Consider the following 11,167-nt stretch of genomic DNA (forward strand, 5'->3'; position numbering starts at 1 on the left):
ATGACAATAATGTGAAATTCATGGCAGATTTATTGTCAAACTTAGAAAGCTATTTGCTATTTTATATAGAAAAATGAACGAATACATTTTATCTAGCACAATGCGGAGTATAGAAGAGAAAAAGTGCCCTATTTCTACCTAGGAGGTCTCCCTAAATTTGCCATGATTTGCCAAGATAATAAGTCTGATATTAAAACTTTAAGGCAAGTCTACATCAAGAATAATATCTGTCAAATGATGCAAGGCATTATTGTGGGTTCCTTTGTTTGAGATGAGTCTGGCTAAAGGCAAGTGTACAGGGTATAAAGTAGCTGGCGGTAATCCCTCTCTTTGTTTATTTTAAACTTTATATTTTAAAAATAGTGACACTGTGGGATACCTACATAATGCCACAAAATATCACTGTGGGCTAAGACCCCTATACAACCCAAGTCATGGGCCTCACAGGGCCAACAGCTGCTTTCACTTCAAATTTCTGCTGCTCCCTGCAAAACATGTTGTACTTTGCTTTAATGTGAACAGTCACACCCAGAGAATACTTTATTTATTTAATGGATTTACATTTTAAGTATACTTTGGGCGAGAGGTGTGTTACCACAGCTGTGGCTTTATGACACGTCTTTGAATATACCCCTCTATATTGGCTTTCTTGCTGAATGTAGGTATTTCAACAATAAATTTATGGACATGAAAGCCTACATGAAAGCCTACATACAGCCTACATAAAGTGCTGACACAAGTTCCGAGAAAGTAGAATGGAAAAACATGATAAAAATGTGCACCAGGCTCATATGAGCGCCCAATAAAGGCTGACATAATGACAAACTTCTTATTAAGATCTCCTCTAATAAATTCTCTCAGTTCTTAATAATGATAAATTATTTTTCTTTATTGAAAAGTTAATATTTTAACACATTAGTAAGGACTATGCAAAGCCATCTGTATAAAAGATGCTATAGTCATTCTTTTCGCTTTATAATTTGATGTTATGTATGTTCCCTGGTTCAGGAGGAGGAGGTGTTAACATTGGCTGCCTACCTGTTATAAAAGTCACAATTATCTCTATGTTAAATGTTACAAAAAATAATTACTGTTATCTATTTTAACTCTATGTTAACAGGCAAATATTGTGAGCATAAATATTTAATATAAAGTTCATCAAACTGAAATAGAGACATATTCTAAATATAATGAATTAAAAATTCTGACCCGATCTGTAATAATCAAGTTATTCTTCACTCTCCCCCTTTTAGCATCTGTCTCTTTTCATGCTGGAGTTATGAGTCTGATTTTGAATGACAGATCAAATGTATCACTTTTTAAAAACCACCAGAAATCCTGTCTCTCTACATGCAGGGAACTCTGAGGAAGTGCCCGGTTTTTGGGGCACAAAACGTGTTAGTTTTCTGCACACCCACCACTGCTTTACCGCCCTGTACTGTTTTAATATCAATACTTTGGCCTCCCATGGATAAGTCTGTCAGAGCTGTGAGCGGGTAATATTTCTGTGTATTCAAATCCTCGGACGAAGTAACCGAGATCCTACGATAGCTGCTACGGACGAGGTGAGGCAGTGTATGCGGGTGAGCTCCGCCATCAACGCTTTTCTAATACATTCTGTCTCTCTACATGCAGGATCTATGCCAAAGTCACTTATTTTGTTTTTTTTTTTGTACTGGATCTATTAATGAATATCTGACACCCAACCCCTCAATGAAGAGAAAATGAAGGTAAACAGGTGGGACAGTGAAGATATAGTTTTATAGATTATGTTTTTTCATTGATTATATTTAGAAAGTTTGTTATTTCAGAATGATAAAGCTTATATTACATTTTCATTTTCATGATAGTTCCCCTTAAGGTGTATTGGAGAACTTTCTTGCAAAAACTACTATTTCCAGCTAGTATTCATGAGCACAGTCTTTAATCATTCAGGTCATTAAAGACATTATAGGCAGATAGGGGGGGGTCATTTTTCATATAGAAAGACTAAAGACCTCCCTTTAGACTTGAGAAGTAAAATTATCGTCTGAAGCAATGTAAATAACAATTATCTTGTGGGTGGTGAAGTTGTGGAAGATCCTGATGGTGATGTTGGCTGATGCCCTAAATGCCTTAAACAGGGGGTGACCTCTCGGGCAGGAATATATCAAGGGCTATGGTAATCTCAATGTCTTTTATTTATACAGTACCAACAAATCCCACAGAGATTATATAAAATTCACACCAGTCCTTGTAAATACTGCTGAATTATTCATTCAGTAATGAGCATGAGCTACCATAAAGTTCAATGCAAACGCCACTGAGCTGTGGGCAAGCTGCGACGGGTTGAGCTCCAGAATCAATTTTCGAGTGTCCATTTTTGATCTACCATATTTATTTTGATCAGCATTGCAATTGTTCTCTTCCTGTAACTAACTTTGTTGTTGTTGCTGCATTACCTTTTAAATGCTGTTCCTTCTGTTATCTTTTTTTTTTTATATTAAACAATATTTAATGAAATACAGATGCCTTTCAAGACAATCCCAGCATTCTCTGGAAAGTATAATTTTACCCTAAACATGAAAAAAAAAATTCTGAAAAGGCGCAGCGATATACCACCTTAGGCATTTGCACCTTTCCTTCAAATTCTTACACTGGTAAAATTTGATTAAATTAGAAGATCAGCATATTGCTTTAATTTTATTTTCAAAGGGGGAGAAGTGAGACATGAAGTGTGCTGCAAGTCATGCTTGTTATTTCTGGCCCTGCATCACCTCAGTTTAGAACAGGACCATATCCTGAGGATTACATTGTGATATGTTTTTTATTGTGATATGTTTTTCTCATGACGTGAAAACTGCCTGGAGACCTGGAAATGTCTGTCTTAGCAACGTCTCTCTCCATATAATTCACCCTATAATAAGGTTGAAAGCGTAGGCTTCTCAAAGTGTGAAATCTGCTGTAAAGAGGATCTGCTTGATGTCCATGGAATGTAACTATTTCCTTGGATCATACACAAGTTAAGCTTTTCTGAGCTTCCAAATTGCTGCGTGGTAGTGTGGCTGGAAAGCTTCCAAAATATTAGACAGTTCATGTCTTTCAGCTGTTTTCCATGGTTGTCATTATTTTAGTGGTCCCTACTGTTTTGTTTATGGGTAGCCATCACGCACATGGTAATCCCCTAATTAGGCTTTTGTTGACACCCTTCCTGTTCTCTTTTTTTTTGTTCCCTCTCCTGAAAGAAACAATAAACTAGTTATTAGAAGTCCTAGTTATGAAAAATGTATCTTTTGCGTTAGTCTTCCTTATTTTTATCAATAGACAAATTAGGCACCAGGCATGTAGGGGCTCCATAAAAAACCAAGTTAGACAATTATGTATACAATTTTTCTCTATTAAAGAAACTATATCAGCTGGGCAAAGCAATGTGGCAGTTCCATCTCATGTATTTGAAAGTAAATATGCAGAGAAGGAATGTTAGGTGTGCACAGTTTGTTCTAAAGACAGATACTTTCACCACAACTGTAATGGTGCCTGGTTGTAGAACAAGCCTTAACAATCTCCCTGATCAGTTAAATGTGCAAAACAGAAAGGTAACCAAGGAACTCAATATAAAGTAATCTATTGCTGGTTGAAGTATAAAAAACCAAATGTATGGCAACCCAGAAGGAAGCAAACAAAACCCTCCAACAAGCCAGCTGCTTAGTTTAAATGTGATTGGAAAAACATCTTTCTTATCCAAAGACAAGTCAGACATTACTTATCAGATTGTGATTTAAGCACCCAGGAAGGGAATAGTCACAGTTAGGTATATATTATTATTGGTATATATTGTATATTTTGTTTGCACCATCTGGTGCTATTTACTTTCGATGGCTTCCACTGCATGTTAGTTTCCAGAGTTATTTCACACATACAGGGCACAAGTACAGAAAGAGCACAATTGGCTTTCCCGACTCTGAACTTTGATGCTACCTCTCTTTTAAGTGGCTTATCCCTGACTAATGAATCAGACCCGTAATAAAGTAGTTTCAGGGCTTTACGGAGCACCGGAGCACCGGATCATTTGGACACACTTTGCAGAACTAAATGTTAATCTTTATTGCAGCATTGCGTCACATCAATGCTATACTGATACATATTGGGGATGCACCAAATCCACTATTTTGTATTTGGCCCCAAATACTTAGTGAAAGATTCGGCCGAATACCGAACCGAATCCGAATACTAATTTGCATATGCAAATTAGGGGTGGGAAGGGGAAAACATTTTTTACTTCCTTGTTTTGTGACAAAAAAAATCATGTGGTTTCCCTCCCGCCCCTAATTTGCATATGCAAATTAAGATATGGATTCGGTTCGGCCAAGCAGAAGGATTTGACCGAATCCGAATCCTGCTGAAAAAGGCTGAATCCTGGCCGAATCCCGAACCGAATTCTGGATTCGGTGCATCCCTAATACATATACTCCACGTTTGCACCTCTCTTACATTTACTGACAGGGTCTTCATTATTCTGTTTGGCATAGATGTGGTGTGTTCAATTAGGAAGGGGAGACAGGGGCGCTCCAACCCCCCGCCGTGTGTTTGGTATTATATATTGGAATCCTTTTCTGTCTAGCGGTTAATTATTACAATTATCAAAACTTGCTCACCGCTGTTCTAAGATGGTTCGGGTGCACTTGCCCCGAACCCTCTGCTTTCAATTTTCCAATATAGTAAGTTGTGGGTCACTCACCGCTCCTGTTCAGTGGCCCGGGTGCTGCGCCGGTGTGTGTCTTGCTCTTTAAATTATTTATTTGAGCCTCTGTTGTGAAAGTTAAAGTTAATTGCTGGAAAGGTAACGTGGCATCTTGATTAAATCATTGTAATAAGAATAGCTCCAGGTTTAAGTGCACCTGTGTCCATCAGATTTTCATATGTGCTGATGTGTAACCAACATAAGACTCCTATTTTCCAACGTAATTATAAATATTGTAACTTTAATCATCCATTCACTCCATTAAGCAGCGAAATTTTAGGGAATTTGGCCGAATACTGAACCAAACTTGCAAATGCAAATCACGTCTGGGATGGGAAAAAGAGAATCGTGAGTGCAGCACAAAGTTAAAATAGTTTTTTACTTTCTTGTTTGTGTGACAAAAAGTCACGTGATTTTAAGGATTTGGATTGGTCAGCTACTTGGATTTTACTGAATTTCAGTCCTGCTGAAAGAGGCCAAATTCTGAACTGAGTCCTGGATTCAGTGCATCCCTACCACTTTTCAATGATTTTAAGCTCCTTATTATCTTTTTTTATTATTTCTAGATATACTCTTTGATTCAGTTTATCCCATTAAACCAATCACAGTTTACTATGTATAATTTAATAAAAATAAATAGTATAATGTCACTAGTGATGGGCGAATTTGCGCCGTTTCGCGGGAAAATTTGTGAATTTCGCGCGAAATTCGCGAAACGGCGAAAAATTCGCGAAATGGCGCCGGCTTCTCGTTTTTGACGCCGGCGCCCGTTTTTTGAGGCCGGCGTCCGTTTTTTCGAGAAAAAAAATTTGACGCCAGCGAATTTTTTCCGCGAATTTTCGCGGGCTTTTCGCAAATTTATTCACTGGCGGCGAATCGCGCAAATTCGCCACGAATTCGCTTGGCGAATAAATTCGCCCATCACTAAATGTCACTCTACTTTTTAACCCATCTATAAACTCAACACTAATCTCTATGGTACTCTACTTACAACATCAACGTGATCAAAAAATATTCTGCTCTCAGACCCTAGCAATCATGCATTGATTTGAATGAAGAACTGAAATATGAATAGAGGAGGGCCTGACTAGAAAGATGAGTAATAAAAAGTAGCTAAAACCATAAATGTGTAGCCTTACAGAGCATGTGTTAAATGGGATCAGTGACCCCCATTTAAAAGTTAGAACAAGTCAGAAGAAGAAGGCAAATAATTAAAAAAAACTATAAACAAAGAAAAATAAATAAAGCCAATTTAAAAGATGCTTAGAATTAGCCAATTTAAAACCTTCTAAAACTTAACTTAAATGCAAACCACCCCTTTAAGTTCCACCAAGGTTTGGAAGTATATAGAGCTAGGAAGCCAATGTTTTAGATCATTTTGTTTATTGGTACAGGATCAATTTGTCTGTGTTTTTTTTATGAAAAGACCACTGCAACCTTTGTGGCCATAATCTAGGCAAATATTCTCCTTCTATACCAGTTTCAGTATTGTGCCACACAAGTAGTCGAGACCTTGTTCATTCATTCAAGTAGCAGTTAAGCATACAAAAAAATGTGGATCTGCATCACAAAAGGAATTTACATATGTGTAATAGAAAGCTACAGTATATGTGTTTCATTTTGAGCATCCCCTTTTCCCCATCAGATTGAATCTTACATTACTCTATGACCTCTAGGACTTTAAGCCAGGGGTCATGTGAATCCCCCATTAGAGAAGGAACACATTGGTTAATTGACAGTGTAGCAGATGGAGAATGAAGGGAATTTAGTAATTACTTTTGTCATTTAGGCAAAATTGCATTTAGAAGAAGACAAAGTAAAAAATAAATGGACTAGAAGTTGGAGTAGGCAATGGTCAAGAGCAGATTTGGTTGACAGTTAAAGACCATTCAAGGTCATTGGGAGGTAACAGAAAGATTAAGTCAATATTAGGCAAAGGAAAGAATGAGCAGATAAATAGAAGTCCAGGAACAAACTACAGTGTAAGCACCGCACAAACAGAAGACTTATCAAAGCTGCTTTTACGGCTTTTTGGCAGGACTTCCAATGTGCTAATTCAAGAGCAAAATCTTACTATTAATTGAGAAGGCTGGTTGAGTACTCTTCCAAAATTATATAAGATAACCTATTTGAGCTTGGCTTAGATCGTTTTATGGATTCTCCCGCCAATAGTATCTGTTCAATACAGTTTTTTTGCAATATTGTTGGGAATTCACCCACATAAACCCAACTTCAAAGGAGAAAAGTACTTTCTCATCCAAGGAAATCTACAGCATGGATTATTTTATTTGAGAAAATTTAGAAACTCTGCCCTCCATTGATGGGAAATATTATTAATACAAGGAACTAATACAAAATCACACAGACAAAGCATAGTGTTTGCATATACTCATACTTTGCATTCATATTGATGGCAAAACAATCCTTGGGTTACATTTTTTTAGTAGACTTGATCCAAAATTACGGAACAATCCCTTATCCAGAAAACCCCAGGTCCCAAGCATTCCAAATAAATAGATCCTCAGCAAATAAATATACTATGTTATGCAATATTTGTGAAATATGAAAAAGATGTGTAAATAGCTCTTGCTCCTGCTTGGAAGGCTTCTGGATATTGGATTACATGCAATTAGTATATGTAAATACTATGTATTGCCTAGTATTTACTGCGAGCATAAGTCTGAGCAAAGATCTGCGGGCATTGTAAAAATGTATATGCAGGGTTGGACTGGGACGTCAGGGGCCCACTGGGAGTGGGACTTTAAGGGCCCTATGTGGCGCAAACCTCTCACTGCTTCCCCTCCCCGGCACATACTTCCCCTGCACTGTGATAATAAAATGTAATCACATTAGAATTCCCCTTGATTAAGGATTTTTGCTGAAACATTGGTGTGATTCTCACCCTTACCTGGCCTAACTATAAGGAGGGTAGCCCTAAATTTAGCAAGGTCTGGCTCCAATGGTTTCTTTTCAAGGAGTCTATAGACAAGTATTGTAATAGTTTCATCATGACACTACCTCTTCTTTCTTTCTTTCTTTCTTTCTTTCTTTCTTTCTTTCTTTCTTTCTTTCTTTCTTTCCCTTTCCTTCCTTTTCTTCTTTATTTTACTCTTTTTTCAATGTTAATTATTAACATTGTAATAATGGTGTAATTTCTCAATGCTTTATTTATGTTTTCGAAAATCTATAATAAAAATGAAAGCTTGGTGGTATTTATTAAATCTATACTAGGATTATTATCCAAATGCTTTAAAATAAGCGATAAGCTTTCCCCCATCTCTACCTATATAAAGTTTTGCACGGGTCTACATCATATATATCATCATATATATCTAAAAGAGAGAGGGGAATGATAGAAATATTACAATATATTAAGGAAACTAACAGTTCAGAAGGGAAGCTTTTTTTTGAAGGCAGAAGATAGCTTGAGGGAAGTTAACAGAATAAAGTGAAAGCTAAGTCATTCATACACTTTACAGGAAGGCTTTCCAGTAGATTTTATGGGGACTCATTTTTCAGAAGAATTCATTCATACATGAAATGGATATAAACCTGTGGATTAAAACCAAAATAGGAACATTTAACTGTCAGATTATATAGATCAACCAGTTATTTTCTGCTGTCAGATCCCATGGGGGTAATGTGCAAAGTTTATCATAAAGTTTATCAAAGTTTAGTATCTAATCAGCAAGTAGCATTTACAGGAAAGCAAACAGCGAATTGGTTGCTATACTGGTAAACTTTGAAACATTTGTTACATTCTCATTCTTCTTTTAAATATTTAATTCAAGGCTATTTGTAAGTAAATTAAGGCCAGACTGTGATGAAAACTGTAGATCAACAACAACTGTCTGATGCCTATCACTAACTTACATGGATAAAGGAGGCAGTTAGCTAATTGCCTAGTATCAACCTTTGACTGTTAAAGTGTTTATTGTAGTTGGCATTCAAATACATGGGGGACACTGAATGGATACACATGACATTGGAGATTCTGAATGAAGGCAAGTTAATGACAGCTTTGAATGAGAAGATAGAAGTGATGTACGTGTATATATAATGTTGACCATACACCAAGGCATGTGATTTAGAAAGTCATGTGGCAGTCACTAAGGAGGCATTTTTAATGTTGACTGTTAGTGCCTCATATTGACTCCTTAAGGACTCGTTGTCAGACCCGAAAATTATGGGCTGCATTGCTCATCTTCTATCCTTGACATGCCACCATCCTGCTCACTAGAATAATGTTCCATTCAATTCCATTGCCCACGTGTGTTGCTGAATAGGAAAGTCTCAAGGGAAATAACCCATGTGTGGTTGGCTTAAATAAGTGATTACCAACAGTGGCTCGTGAGCAATGTTGCTCACCAGCCCCTTGGATGTTGCTCTCAGTGACCTCAAAGCAGGTGCTTATTTTTCAATTTCTGACTTGGAGGCAAGTTTTTGGTTGCATAAAAACCAGGTGTATTGCCAACTAGAGCCTTCTGTAAGCTGCCAGTCCACATATGCGCTACCAAATAGCCAATAACAGTCCTTATTTGGAACCCCATTGACTTTTTTCATGCTTGTGTTGTTCCCCAACTGCACCCTTTCCACCTCTCCTCATCATACCCAACCTTTTCTGCTACTTACTCCCCACTGTCAATCTGGCCAAACCGCCAGAGAAAAAATTAAAGGTGGCCATGCCATTCACAGTGGAACACATAACTATCATTAATTTAGTTTTTATCTTTTTTTACATTTGAATGTGGCTCATGGGTAAAAAAGGATGGAGACTTCTGCCTTCAATCATCAACCGTATCTGCCTTCTGTGTGCCCAATGTAAATAAGGCAATTTAAACAAATCAATACAAATAAAATTGTTTAGGGTACTCTACTGGACACATTTGTGCCTAGATTGTGGAGTTTGCCTACACTGCATCTAGTGGCACAGGAGAAAGAGGTAACAAGCTACTGTACATTCTTCATAGCAGTATCAGAATGCATAAAAAAGAGCAAAAAGCATGAATTCCAGTTCAGCATTTTATTCCTCTCCATCAGGTCCATGTTTCCATCCCACACAGACATACAAGCACACGCTAAAAAAACCTTCAGACATGGGCAGAAACTGATATGTCTGTGTGAAAACCCTGGAGCTGCAGGTTTATCAACCCTACCCTAATCCTTCTCAAGAATTTGTACATTTTAATTTGTCAGATTATACAGTGTCTGAGACATGCTTTGTTTGGACATTAAAATGATACCTACAGCTATCTTTAAAAATGCTAATCAATGAAGTTGTGCCACCCCCAACATCCAAAGTGCCAAAGGATGGCTCTTTGTTTCTTGGATAGTTTCCATATATTCTGAGCTAAAGTGGCACAAAGACACAGCCCAACTCTTCACTGAGCACCAAGAGTCAGACACAGAATAATAGACTTAAAAACAATACTGGTGTACTGGGTCTTTTTCAAAATCTAGTGGAGATCAGGTTTTTGAACATTGTATTACACACTATTGAATGTTAAACTGGATATTTGTAAACTCCTAGCCAGGCTTCTAGGGAACTGAAGTATTAGTGGAGCTTTGGAGAAAAAGGTGTGCAGATGGGAATCTATAATGAAATAATAGTAAAGGCTAGACACTGATTGATTGCTATAGGTGACTAGACTTGCAGCAAACCTTTTATGACAACCTATTAGTGTGTTAATGAGCCTTTAAATATGTATTTTAAATCAAGTGGAAACCCTCAAAATAAATTAATGAAAAATTGCTCAGAACTCTCTTCTCAGCTCTTTAGCAATTTACATTTATCTTCTGATTTATTAGGCCAAACTGCCTGACAGTCAGAAGAAGGGTAAAGTCTCCTGATATTGGTTTGGAGTTGGCACAGAGTAAGATTTGTTAAAGTGGTGGTTTACCTTTAAGTTAACTTTTAGAATGTTATAGAATGGCTAATTCTAAGCACCTTTTCAGTTGGCTTTAATGTTTCCTTTTTTTAAAATATATATATTTTTTTTTACAGTTTTTGAATTATTTGCCTTCTTCTGATTCTGACTTTCGAATGCTCTGTAAGGCTAAAATGTTTTTGTTATTGCTTCTTTTTATTACTCACTTTTCTATCCAGGTCCTTTCCTATTTATATTCCAGTCTCTTATTCAAATCAGCGCATGGTTGCTAGGGTAATTTGGACCCTGGAAATCAGATGGCCGAAATTACAAACTGGAGAGCTGCTGAATAAAAAGCTAAATCACTCAAAACCCACAAATAATAAAAAATGAAAAGCAATAGCAAATTCTCTCAGAATATCACTCTCTACATTATTCTAAAAGTTAATTTAAAGGTGAATAACCCCTTTTAATATACTCTGATTTAACCATGGCAATAAATCTTATGATGTGCAATCGCCCTTGCAAAGACTGTCCAGAATCAAACTGATTAATCATGGTACCATGAATAGATAACTTA

The sequence above is a fragment of the Xenopus laevis genome, chromosome 6S, assembly GCF_017654675.1.
Source record: "Xenopus laevis strain J_2021 chromosome 6S, Xenopus_laevis_v10.1, whole genome shotgun sequence".
Classification (NCBI taxonomy): Eukaryota; Metazoa; Chordata; class Amphibia; order Anura; family Pipidae; genus Xenopus; species Xenopus laevis.